This window comes from Strix uralensis, chromosome 6, assembly GCF_047716275.1.
Source record: "Strix uralensis isolate ZFMK-TIS-50842 chromosome 6, bStrUra1, whole genome shotgun sequence".
Classification (NCBI taxonomy): domain Eukaryota; kingdom Metazoa; phylum Chordata; class Aves; order Strigiformes; family Strigidae; genus Strix; species Strix uralensis.
Genome location: NC_133977.1, coordinates 22,151,407 through 22,163,999, shown reverse-complemented (window position 1 = coordinate 22,163,999; position 12,593 = coordinate 22,151,407). Strand labels below are relative to the sequence as shown.

The 12,593-nt window shown below is 38.1% G+C and overlaps 1 protein-coding gene and 1 long non-coding RNA gene across 7 annotated transcripts in view; both read left to right on the top strand.

Annotated features, from left to right (window-relative positions):
- Positions 1–12,593, top strand: part of RAPGEF4 (Rap guanine nucleotide exchange factor 4) — a 161,010-nt gene that overhangs the window by 47,842 nt on the left and 100,575 nt on the right. Inside the window, exon 1 of one of the 6 annotated variants that reach the window (XM_074873204.1) lies at positions 801–986. The exons of the other annotated variants lie outside the window; for them this stretch is intronic. The gene's annotated coding sequence lies outside the window, so the exon portion shown is untranslated. Of the gene's footprint in view, positions 1–800; positions 987–12,593 lie in introns of those variants that run through there. 6 annotated transcript variants of the gene reach the window in all.
- LOC141945272 (uncharacterized) lies at positions 8,478–10,829 on the top strand. The gene is made up of 2 exons (XR_012629474.1): positions 8,478–8,715; positions 10,420–10,829. It is a non-coding gene; the product is annotated as an uncharacterized LOC141945272 (long non-coding RNA).

The following is a 12,593-nucleotide window of genomic DNA, read 5'->3' as shown; positions in this document are numbered from 1 at the left end:
GTCTAAGACATCCATTTTTTCCTAAATATTTTTCAAAGTCCTAATGAAAATTTAAACAGCTGTATCTCATGGTGCCTTGAATTGAAGAGATCATGAATTAACAATTGCATTTTATTGCTAAAATACTATTTGTTTACTGGAAAGTCAAAATAGTAACAACAAGGTTTAGTCAGGTTCTTTGTAATACTTTTAATAGCTGAATTCGACAATCCCATAGTGTAAACTATGTCAATCCTAAGGAGAAAAGAGAGAATTAGTAATGAACACATATAGAGTAAGGCTCTGAAATAATTTTTAACCAAATGAGTTTATAAGTTAAGTACCTTTAACATATAAGGCCCTTAGCTTGCTTTTTTTTATAAGCCCCGTTTGCATTAATTAATTTCACATTGTCCACTTCTTTGGGATAAACTAGAATTTCACTGCATGCATATAATACCTTTCTGTTACAAAGTGAAAATCCCATAGTTTTGGCTGAAATATTGGTGTATTACAACTGTCTTTTGCCTAGGGCCATCTGCATAGGAGAATATTCCTTTAACAGAATAAATCACAAAAAGACTATAGCAGACTTATTGGAACCATTCTCCTGTTTCTCTGACTACTGTTCTTGCCAAAGATACTAAAAAAGAGGCACAGTAGATAAAAACATGGTATTTGTGTGAGACTACCTGCTTTGCAGTGGTTTCAGAAAGAAAAAAAAAATGTGCTACATTCACTGGCTCTTTAATTCGGATTGCCAATGATAATGCAGAGTCTACCGCTAAAGAAAGGTGGGATGCAGAAGCAGAAACATTAGTGCTAATCTGCTGCAGAAGGACTAGATAAATCAGCACAGCTCTCATACATCACTAAGAGAGAAGCTGATTGCAACTTGACCATGTGCCTAAGTGGTCACATCAGCAACAAGAACGGAGCATGGATAAAAAACCTAAAATGTACCCTTAGGGCTACTTGCTGTGCAGGACCTATAATAACACATCAATGTAAGTTTAAGATTTCTTTATTTTTTGTTTCATTCTGTTGTAATTTTTGTTGTTTGCAAGATTATATTTTTATTTTGCATAGATTTTAGGGGAAATATAATGGAGTGAACTATAATACTGAGCAGATAATAGTTTGATACTGTTTATGTCTGTGAATAATAATGGGCTTTATTACTGTGTATCTCAACATAGTTCTTTCTTTAAAGATGTTTTAATATTTAATCCTAACAGTCATATCTCAGAAATTGAGTAAGGTTTTGGGTGAAATGATAGTAAGATCTCTCTTCTTCATTTCTGTCATCTTATATTTCAAAAGGATTTGAAAGACAGAATGCCACAAATAAATATATATATTACTCTACCGTGAGAATTTTTGCATATTTTTATTCTTTCTGTTAAGAAAAATGCTCATAAAGAGGGATTTCTCTGGACCTTTTTATTCCTGAATTAAGTGCAGATGGTAATTTTCCTACAATTTTTAAAATTTGTGCAATTGTTTAATTTAATGTCACTTAAGCATCTGCAGAAAGGGGAGGCAGGAATAAGATGGAAACTGAATAAGCATTGATTGCTAGTCTGAAAATTAAATTTTAAAAGTTTTTGCAGTAAATCTGATTTCAGTTCATTTTTTACTAAATTAGATTATCATATTTAAATTGAGGCTACTATACAGCAAACAAATGTATGAAACTATCCTGGATAGCCCACATTTCCTGCTGTATTAGACTATAAAGATGTTGATTGTAGCTATCCAGGAATACCCTAATTGTAGAATTCAGAGCAGCATGTTTAAATAATGCATGGGAAAATAAAAAGGAAAGGTGGAATTCTGCAGTTCAGATGTTAAGGTGATGCTTTGTTCAAAGAGAAAAAATGTATAGCAAAAGCTATTGATGTGGAATCTCAGGCTCTCTCTCATGGCTTTAGGTAAGGAGGCAGGGAAACCCAAGACAGGTCTTGCTGTGCAGTCTGAAAGTGAGGGAAATTTAGAAGGACTTCTAAAAAAAAAAAAACCCAATAATGCTTTATGTCTTTACTTATTTTTAGTGAAAGATAGGGGCTTCAAGCAAGCAAATTTATGAAATATGAAAAAGGAGGAGTGAAGGATGCTTCAGTGATAGGAACTTGATAAAGTTAAGTGTAAAGATACAGAAGAACAGCCATTTATTTTATAGGGTTGTAGCTATGGCCAAATATAATAACAGGAGGCTTAGAAACAGAAGCAGTCTGCATGTGTTTAGTCTACAAATCGTTTATTTTTGTGGCAACTGAAAAATATAAGGATAATTGTATGGCTTCAGAGAGCTAAAATACTCAGAATGTGGGCCAGTTTCAGGTCTTGAGACAGAGATATTTTGTGTAGGTCTTGGCCAAAACAAAAGCTACGGTTTATCTATTAATAGTTGCAACTTCACTTTGAGAATGATAGATGAGAATGGAGAAAGTCTTTATGGCAAAAAGGATGCTCATTCTTCGCAACAGAATAAATAACCAACCTGGCCAACTGACAGATGAAATATGGACCAAGTGGAGAGTTTATTTTTCCACAAAATATGCATATGCATGATCACACAGGCTCTCAGTTGTACTCAGCCCCTGAAGCTGAGGTCCCATTGAGAACCCATACCTTTTACAGTCTGACTTACAAAGTAATAAACACAAAAAGAGAGGAAAGCTGTATGGCAACAGGAAGCAAAGAGGATTGGTGATTTCTTTGATGTTACTTCTGTACTAATGTACCCACTGTGGTATTAAGTTGTAAACTCCATGGCAAAGATTCCTGTATTTTTGTTCTGTGAAATACTCTCTTTTCATGTGTGACACAATAATATAATCAATCTGGATCCTCTTAATGGAGTTGGGCTTCTGTTGCTAAAATAAAGGCATCCTTTTTTTTTTTCTGTGATATGTGTTTGTTGGAACAGCAGGAGATTATTCTGGTTTACAAAGATAATGAAACAAGTAAGTAGTTTTCCTTTTCTTGTAGCTGGACACAATTTGTTAAGATTCCTACCAAAGTTATTTCAACAGTTTAAGTGCTGTGTCTGCTAAGATAGTCTACAGTTGTGTTCATATTGTGATCGTAAAGCAAACATTTGCTTCTGTGTGTTTCAGTGAAGTTTCATAATGCAGTCACAATGCTAAATGAATTGTATTGCTTGTGACAAAACTGGACTTAGGTTACTGCTTCTTTTAAGTTTCCTTTTTAGTTGACGAGACAAAAGTTTACTGAGTGCCTGAATTTGGTCTTGGATGCAGTTTCCATTAGTCAAGACAAGGCACATCCTCTAGAGTGAAATTCCGAGTTTATCTGTTTATTATGCTGAGTGTTCACCTGTTACCTGTAAGCAGTAGACTCCAACCTGGTCTTCATTTCCACCTTCAGTTTAGTCAATAAATTTATGCTAATGAAGTTTCTTGTATTTTAGACAAAAGTGTGCTAATGGACACTATCCCTGCACTTTCAGAGTTGCAGGGGGCTCACTGATGCCAATTATTCAATGTATATTGAATTTGCTTATACCTACAATATTCAGGCAAATGACATACAAAATATTCTTGCTCCCATTGAGCTTAATGGGAAAGTTCCCATTAACCAAGGTTACCACAGCAGGGCCTGAAACCCTAAAGCAGCGTGAGCAAGAGGCTGTCCTGAGAAAAATACCTGAATATAATCATAGGAGTTCAAATTGTTTTGATTAAATAGCTTTTCTTCTAGTTTTCTGTCTTCAAAACAGTACATCTTCCACTTGAATTTGGAAGTCTAGCCTCTAGTATCTCTGTGATGGTCACAAAAGAAAACTATATTGCCCCAAGAAGGAGCCCTTCAAGTTCTGTGATACCAAAGGAGAGAGTGTACTGCTGTATTGTTGCAATGAATATGTTGCATTCTCATCCTGAAGTTTACCAGTTCTGCGGGCCAGGACAAGGAGTGACATGGCTTTCCTTCTTCCTGCTCCTCCTTGTCCTTTCTGGGCTCTAGTCACTTCTGATAAAAGGAGGCACCATTTCGCAACTATCCCAAGAGACCTAAGAACTGTAGATCTTTGAAGTATGAAAGAAAAGCTCCCATCTTGCTTTATGCATGCAGGCGTAAAAGCTCATTGATTTCTTTCATGAGTTCAATAATCACTAATCCATCCACTGTCTGGAATACTCTGTAGCACAACCAACGTCTGGCATAAAATGTTAACTCTCAAGCTACAGTGTGTAAAGTAGCCACAGATCAACTCATCTTTCACAGCATCAGTTACCACCTGAAGTAGGCTTAGAAAATAGTGATAAATGACTTTGCCCTCAGACAGCTTGCACATGCTATGTAGAAAATACATGTGGTAACTATCTCAACAAAGTGAGCTCGTATCCAAGTTGCACTTTCTTCTAGGGAAACACTGAATCTCTGGAAGGGGCAAGAGAATTTTACGTGTAAATTGAATATGAAAAAAATAGCATCAATTACAGCTTACAAGAAAAACAAACTCTACCTTGATTGGGTCCTGTAACCAAATCTTGGAACCTGTGTTGAAAACCATTGAACATTTATAAGCTATTATGGAAGAAGATCATACCTGGAAAGGAATTTCCTTGGTATCTCTCCTAGCTTTCAGATAGCTTTCCCAGCCTTGCTAAATGCTGTCTCTGAAGTGGATTTCTTCCAGAACACAGTGAACGGCATGGTATCAGACTCTTCTGGGGCACACATAATGGTGATCTCAAACAGATAGCTCCTAAGGACAACCACTTGTCTGATCTTTCAGTCTTGTTTAAGTTTAAGGGAGACTTAAAATGAAAATATGTTCAAAAAGGGTCTGATGTCTGTAACTCTGTTGTTCGGTTAAAATCATAGACTCGTAATTAGAGTGACAATGTCTTGTGAAGTTTTGTGAAGCTTTTAACAGTTTTTGTTACCTCTCTGTTGTTATCCTGGAAAGTAAATAGTTACATATTGGATAACCATATGGATGATGTGTTAGTGTATTTTAAGAAGATTGCTCAGATGGCTCAGAGCCCATAATGGCAATGCCAGGATTTTTATGCACTGAAAATCTAAACAAATAACTAAAAGATGGAGGGAGCAATCACTGAAAGGAAGAGTGAGAAATAAAATGTAGAATTCACCTTTAGCATAGGTGACAGAGATCAAGGCCATGGGAGAAGTATAGTGTGACTTGTGGTACTACACTTGGGCCATGTCCCAATTAGTTTGAGCTGAAGGAGCAGTAGGGGTGGTTGTTCCTTGTTTCCAGTCACAGTACTAGGCTGCCAGTCCTCTTTTTAAAACTCAACGTTCCTGCCTCTGTATTGTATTTCCTCAGTGACTCCAGCTGAACTTCCCAGCAGAAAGAGTGGACATTCAGGTTGCACTTGTCACCGCAAGTCCATACAGACCCCATTTCTCAACTTACCAACATAACAACTTCTTGTGATAACAAGGCCATTGAATAACCTGGCATTATTTTCCTTGGACAGATGATGAGTGGTGGGAGGAAGGAAGGAGGCAGAAAGAAAGGTGTGAGGAATAATGCAAAATTCTAAAGGGACTAAGTAATTCCTTCAGGGAGGTGTCTCTCAACATTGTTGTTCAGTGCTTGAACAGTACTTACACAATATATATATTTTCAATTTGTTCAAGTGAAAAAGGACCCTGTAATCCAAGTCCAGTCATTGCTCTGTATATGTAAGCTCACCAAAGGAAAGGAACTGTTTGAAACACTGACACTTTCATATTTTAGTTAGGATTTATCATGATCTGTAAAGCACATAATTCTCATAACAGGAAAGCTTCAGATGTTTTAAACCCTGGCAATTTTTCATCCAGCAAAGAGATTTGAGAAATACCCAGGCAGCAAACCTTCTCTCAGACGAGACAGAGTGGGCTGTTTTATATCAGGAGCTGCATTTCCTACTTTGCTTCCTCTGCCAGAAATTCTCTTGCCAGAAACTCTGTCATTTCAGCTTTTATTTGTTTTTGAGGGGAAGGAAGTTAACCATCCCAGTAACATCACCATCACTACAACAACAAAATCTGCAGACAGTGAAATGCTATGGAAGACTGATAATTACACACAGAAGCATAATTTCCCCAGGGCAATGATAAGCAGTGATAAAATTGCCAGCTCCATTTTACAGTGGGGAGATACCTCAGTACAGATCTATGCCTTAATATTAAAGTAATCTGTGGACAATTCTGAAATAACAGGTGGGCAGATATGTTTGGTTTATGTTTACTACTTTTGCTGTATTGCTACATATACAATTAACTGTTACAGCCAGTACCATATTCTGCTACTGGATCTGTGTCTTTGAAGGAACACACAAGCATGGGTTAGATTCTTCAGGAGCTTAAAAAAATTAAATGTAATAATGAAAATTTTCAACCTTTGGCTACAGGAATCAAAACTTTGTCCTCTTTAATCTAGATATGTGTACACAGACAATATAGGCTTCAGTGAGAAAGCTCTTGCATGTGTTTGATGGAGAATTTGACCAAGAGTAGTTTATAACTGAGAAAGCGAGCTGGAAACTTAAACACATGTGAGACAGCCTATTTTATATGCCATGTGATAACAGTGTTTCTGATTGTCGAGTTCTTTACATTCAAATACTCTCTACTAATATATAGCCTGCTCATAGAGTAAGTGTGGAGCTCAGCTTGCTGAGAGTTAGTACGTAGAGCTCAGCAGTCAGAGACCTCTCTCAATTTCATTTGTTGCTTGTCATGTGGTGAATGGCAACTTTCCAGATGGCATCTCAGTTTAATGGATTATTCTTCAGAGCAATGCTTTTCTGGGGAAGAGAACATCCAGGGTCCAGATTTGATTTGAAGGTCTTTTGCAGTTTTGGTGAACTCACCTGAGAAGAACAGTCAACACTTTAAGCAAGTGTAACTGCTGAAAGTCTGTAATGTGTTTGTTGTCTACGCCAAGAGGCAGTCAATGAATGCTTGCAAAGGGCGTATTCTGGGTGAGGAATAAAAAAGCGTAACTGAGGAGAGACTGTGCCAGTGATTAAAGTAACATGTGATACATCACTGGTGTTCACCTTTTTTTTTTTTAATTAAGATCTGTAGTATGCTAATAACTTCATGGCAGTGATGACTAAAATGGTTATTATCTTTGTTGTACAAGCATTATAGCCAATTTTGAAAGCGCCTAGCACTATCCAAAAGATCCTGTGACATTTATACATCAGTGGTGATAGCAGTGGTAGTGGTGTGGGGTGTTGCCAAAGAAGCACAGACTTCCTGAAGAAGCTGGAGCACGGAAAGACTAACAGAAAGCTGTTAATGCAATATAGCTCTCACTTCAAATATACAGAGAGCAAGTGATCAAAAATACAAGTCCACTTGCATTCTTTGTTATCTGAGAATATTCGTTCCCATTGAACATAGTCTTGAAGGCACTGATACTGCTTTCCTTCCCAACTCTCCCTAATTCACTGTATTTTTACTCACATATGAATATAAAGTTCTCCAAATAATCTAAGCACAAAAATCCTGTGCAGCAAGGATTTTATGAAAAAGCTGGATATTAATGCTCCAAAGAAGACTGACTAGAGTATCTCCTGAGATTAGTGAGTAGATGCGAGGAGTTGATTGCCTCAAGCATAGCCCAGGGCCATTAATTCCAGCTAGTCATTAATCCCCCTGTAATGCCCTATGCTGATGCCACAGTTCCTGTTACAATACAGAAATAGAAAGCTGACCGACCTATGGACTTTGGGTTATGTTATTCTTGGAATTATTGCTTATATTTCTAAATTCTCATCACTATGGTCTTGGACAGTTTCAATTTGTAAGTTTCATGTCTTTTCAGAGTTAATGCTTTGTTGGTTACTCACGGGAAACCTGGAGCAATGTTATTAGTATTCCATTCTGTCCTAGATTTTAAATAAATCTTGAAAACATTATAGCCTACATGAGGTATGCTCTCTGTATTGAGTCCTGAGAAAGCGAAGTTGATATAAATACTCTCTAAAGATAATTAGCACACATGTTTTCATATCTAGAGAAAATGAAAATTGAACATGTGGTTCCTTTACTCTGTGGTTGCCCTGTAAGGCAAAGTGCAGTCTAAGTTGCATTTATTTCAGCTTTTGTTTTGATTGTTTTAAAAAAAAGTCCTGAAATTTTAATGAATTTATTTCAATACCCAAAGAAATGGTAATAAAGTACAGACTAGTTGGAAACCATTTTAGAAGCAACTGCCATCACATGCCCTTTACATGCATGCTCATGTACTCAGCAGTACACAATAAAAGCATTGCTGGGCAGATCTTAAAGTGCAAGAGGGAAAAGTTCCAGAGCAAGAGACAGCCCCCAGCTCCCAGCTTAGCAGATCATGTGAACACACATGACTCTAAGCAGCACAGAGTTTAGGTAGCAAACAGCAGCTGTGAGAATTTCCAGAATGCTGGACTTGCATGTTTGTTTAAATTCTCCTAAAATGTTTTTGCTCATGAAGACAGTTACTAATCTGACCTTTACATAGAGTCCTTCTTTGTCAGGGATTCCAAAGTGTTTTATAGATGCAGAGATTTAGTACTGACATGCACATGTCAGAGGGAGAATTAACAGACTGACTGCACAATGGTTGCACAGAACTTTGGCAATGCAGAAATATGACTACAGATGGGCTTCACTACTACATTCCCTGAAAGACCATACAGCAATACTGCGTAGCAGCTCAGGTCGGGAAGTGTGGGATACTTTACTCAGCTGAAAACATAGGTGAGTTAACAATGCTAGACTGTATGAGAACAATGGTAAACTGCTTTAAAAAGAGAAGAAGCAGCAGCTGAGCTCTCTATAATTAGCACTTGTGGTGAAGACACAGATTGTATTGCTGAAATGTGAAATTCCAGCACTACATTGATTCCAAGAAAGAGGGTATGAGTTCATTTGAGGGTTGATTTAGGATAAATAACCACTTCCTACAGTGCTGTCTGTGCTCATTATTTACCCAGCTGGGCCTTGTTTACTTTATGAATTCAGAATCGATCACAGCAGAGCGTTGGGGCATATTAGAGCAGAAGAGGAGTCTTAGGGTACACTGTCTGTTGGGGTACTAAAAATGTCTGAAACTTATAGAATATATTAATAGGAGAAGTTGTACTTAAAGTTTAGCAATGGCGGTTTGGAAGAACATTGGGGTATGGATTTTTTTCCCCCTCCTTATAGGTGAAGTCTCATTGACCCTTGTACCCATCTCATGCACATAGAGAGAGAAGAACCTAGAGCCAGTGTTCTTTAATTTTAGAAAGACTAGTTGGAATTCTTTTCTGTTCAGTTATGTTTGCTAATTCTAACATTTCAGCACCTTTCCTTGAAAACCAGAGTTTTCAGAATGGGTGTTTTTCAAATGCTTTATGTTGTTTCTTTTCCTTCATCTGACTTTACTGTTATAGTTTGGCTTGCTGCTGTGCAGGAGAAGGAGAGATGAGGAGGTGGTAATCCTCTTTGCCCTGCTTACTGTCTGTTTCCCCCCCTTTCTACTGGCTCAAAATAAATTTTGTACTGTTTACAGAGCTGTCAGAGAAAAAGAGGGGTGGGAGGGAGAAAGAGGAGGAGAACAAAGTGAAAATGGGAGGAAACCTTTGCCCTCTGGGGTCATCGTGAGACAAATGTGCATCCATTTATCCATCTGAGAATCACTGTAATGTAAATTAGAACATGTTAGTGCATAATGAGGATTTACTCTCCTACAACTGGGAGTTAGCTAATAAAGTCTTAATTTCATTTCTCTGTGACCCAAGAATTTTAAAAACTGAACAAGTTAAAGGATGAATTGACTCAGCAAACTAGTCCCTCAGAGGCTGTATTTACCAGGTCAATCAGGAGAGCTGACTGAGGTGATCCTGATCTTCCATGAAGGTATGGGTGAGGCTTTATCAGGTACTCCCTATTGGCCTGAGCAGCCCTGCAGAAACCCACAGGGGATTGTGCTAGCTGGCAGAGTATGCACGGTACTGAAAAATTCATGTGGAATTAGGGGTTTGTGTCTTTATCCCAGAAACGTGAAAGTAGTTTCCTCTGTTATGAGTCTTTTTCTTAGCAGATCTCCTGTCTGTTATCTTTGATCATCTGTGGAGTCTGGAGTATTCCAAACTTATATCTTAGACGTTGTTGTATAGATAGGAGTGTCTGAAACTGAAGGGAGGATGTATGGAGGTCTGCAGTACCGCTACATACAGGGACAACGGGAAACCACTGAGCTAAATCCATCCAGAGATAGTAGTGACTTCCTGCTCCCTGTCTAAAATGTTCCAGAGAGGGACAAGCAATCCTTTTGTGCTGTTTCCAGAGACATATCACAGCAGTTTGACACTGACTTATTGCTATTTGAATTTATCTGGTTTGAGTTTCCATTTTCTTTGAAAGGACTTTTTTCCAAACATTTTTAAACTTCCTTCCTGATGTTTGTCTTTTTTCCAGATTCCAAAATTAGATCAAGTCACATTTCCTCATGGAACTTCTGCTGCAAGGAGGCATTGAGCTTTTGCAGCCCCTAGTCTGAAGGTGCCTGCTCCAGTGGATGACCTGCGCTGTCATGCACGCTATCCAAAAACAATTGGACAATGGCAAACTTTAAAAGTTAATGCATGTCCTGATTACTGTCCATCCCCCTCAGCTTGTGCTTTCTGACTCTTGCTTGATGTTGCTGAGTCCTATATTTTGAAGGTACTATTTAATCCATGACTTGCCTGCTGCATTCTTGTTTGACCTGTTAACTGTTAAAGCAAAAAAGTTATTTTAAGAATGAGCTTGTCAAAGAGAGCATATCTCCTCCCTTCAAAGACCTCTAAGGATTAATATTTGATTAAAATCTGACTGCAGCATTAAAATGGGTGCCCTGTGTCTTTTTGTAAATGAACGACTAGCATAACTTGTGGACTGTCTAGTTTTTAATTGGCAAATTATTCAGTGAATGCTATGGGGGGATTGCAGGGGAGGGTGAGGATTTAGTTGATTTTTAGATAAATTCATTGCTGCTTTCATTCCTAGAGATAGTCTGCAGATTACTAAATGCCCAGATGCATCCATAGATTAAGTTCAAATTTCCTTTCTGGAAATGAGGAAGAGGACATGCTCTAAAACATGGAATAAAGCTCTGGGTCCTTGGGCAGCCCCACATCAAAACAAGGAGGTTAGGTTTGTGGTTATCTTAGCAGTGGCTATACATATGACCCATGCAGCTTCTGCAGCATTCTTTTTTCCTGCTTCTGTTTGCCTCCTGCTTTCTTTATGAACTCCAGTGAATGGCTGCTGATAAAATCTGCTCTCAAAAGGGCTTAGAGACCAAATGCCTGTCCATTTTAATACTCTGATGTATCAGAAGGACAGCCAAGTCTTTAGATATGATTATATGCTCTACAGAAGACTCTAGGACAGTCAGTACAGAGAGGGAAATAATGAGTAGACTTATTGTACAGTTACCTAAATACACTAGTGGAACTCTTAAAACTGCTATCCGTCTACTGGGAAATACTGTGGAATGGTGTATCAGGACAAGGAAAGAAACATAGCTTGAATCTGTTTAATTTTAATTTTGAGTTTGAAAGACTTGCTAGCACTTTTTAAAGAGAAGAGGCTGTCCCATTTGATGTGTATGAGTTCGATGTTGCTCTTTGCTTCCGTAAGTGATGTAATCCAACGTAACAGCTCATGAGAACTAAGATAAAACACAAAGGGCTCCAGAAATATGTGTCGTGCTGGGTCAGTGTGGGGCTCCTGCAAAGGTCTGACTAATTTTCCTTTCTTGATAGTTGGCTGCTGACTTCTTAGAAGCAGAACAGCAGAAAGTATTTTAAAATGAAAGAACAAAGCCTGAAGGGCTACTGTTATTTCCAAGGTACTCTCTTTCAAACCATAAAGCTTGATAGAAGTGAGATATGTGGGCAACCTCCTGTACCTAGATTCTCCCTGCCCTGTGCACAGGCCAAGGAGTAGTGGTCCCAGCTGTAGTCAGAGATTTCTTTTACATCCTCCATGATCTGGAAGACAGACAATTGGGAATGGACGGTTGGGAATAGTTGACTAATCTGGGTATTCATCTTTGTACAGTTGGAGACAATGAGAATGTTGCATGGAAATTCGGGATGCATGGAAGTCAACTGTTGTTTTAACTTTACTTTCAGTGGAAAAGGGGCCATTACTGTTAATGAGAAGAAAGATTATACAAATAGATCTTGAATCACCTTCATGTTACATTTTTCTTTTCCGGCTGATGTTAATTGAATTGTTTCAGTGAGATACTCTGAAATGCTGTATGAAGTGGAATATATGCAGTATGTACATATGTGTGCATCTTCTTCATTTCCATTGAAAGTCTGCTAAAATGTTGCATATAAGATGTAAAACCAATTTATTGTAACATTGGAAAGCATTGCTGCCTTTCTGGAGTTTTACAGTGTGCTTTGGTTACTTTTGTAAATGTCTGGTCTTGGGCAGAAAAATGTGGCTATTTTCTCATGTTACAAAGAGGCAAATATTATCTCAAGGTTTGCCTTGCCTCTTTCTTGGCTCTGCAGCAATTTCTTAAAGACCCAAATCTGTTCACTTATCCCTGTTCACAGCAGGGTCCCTTCCCCAGTCGTTGCAGACCTGGT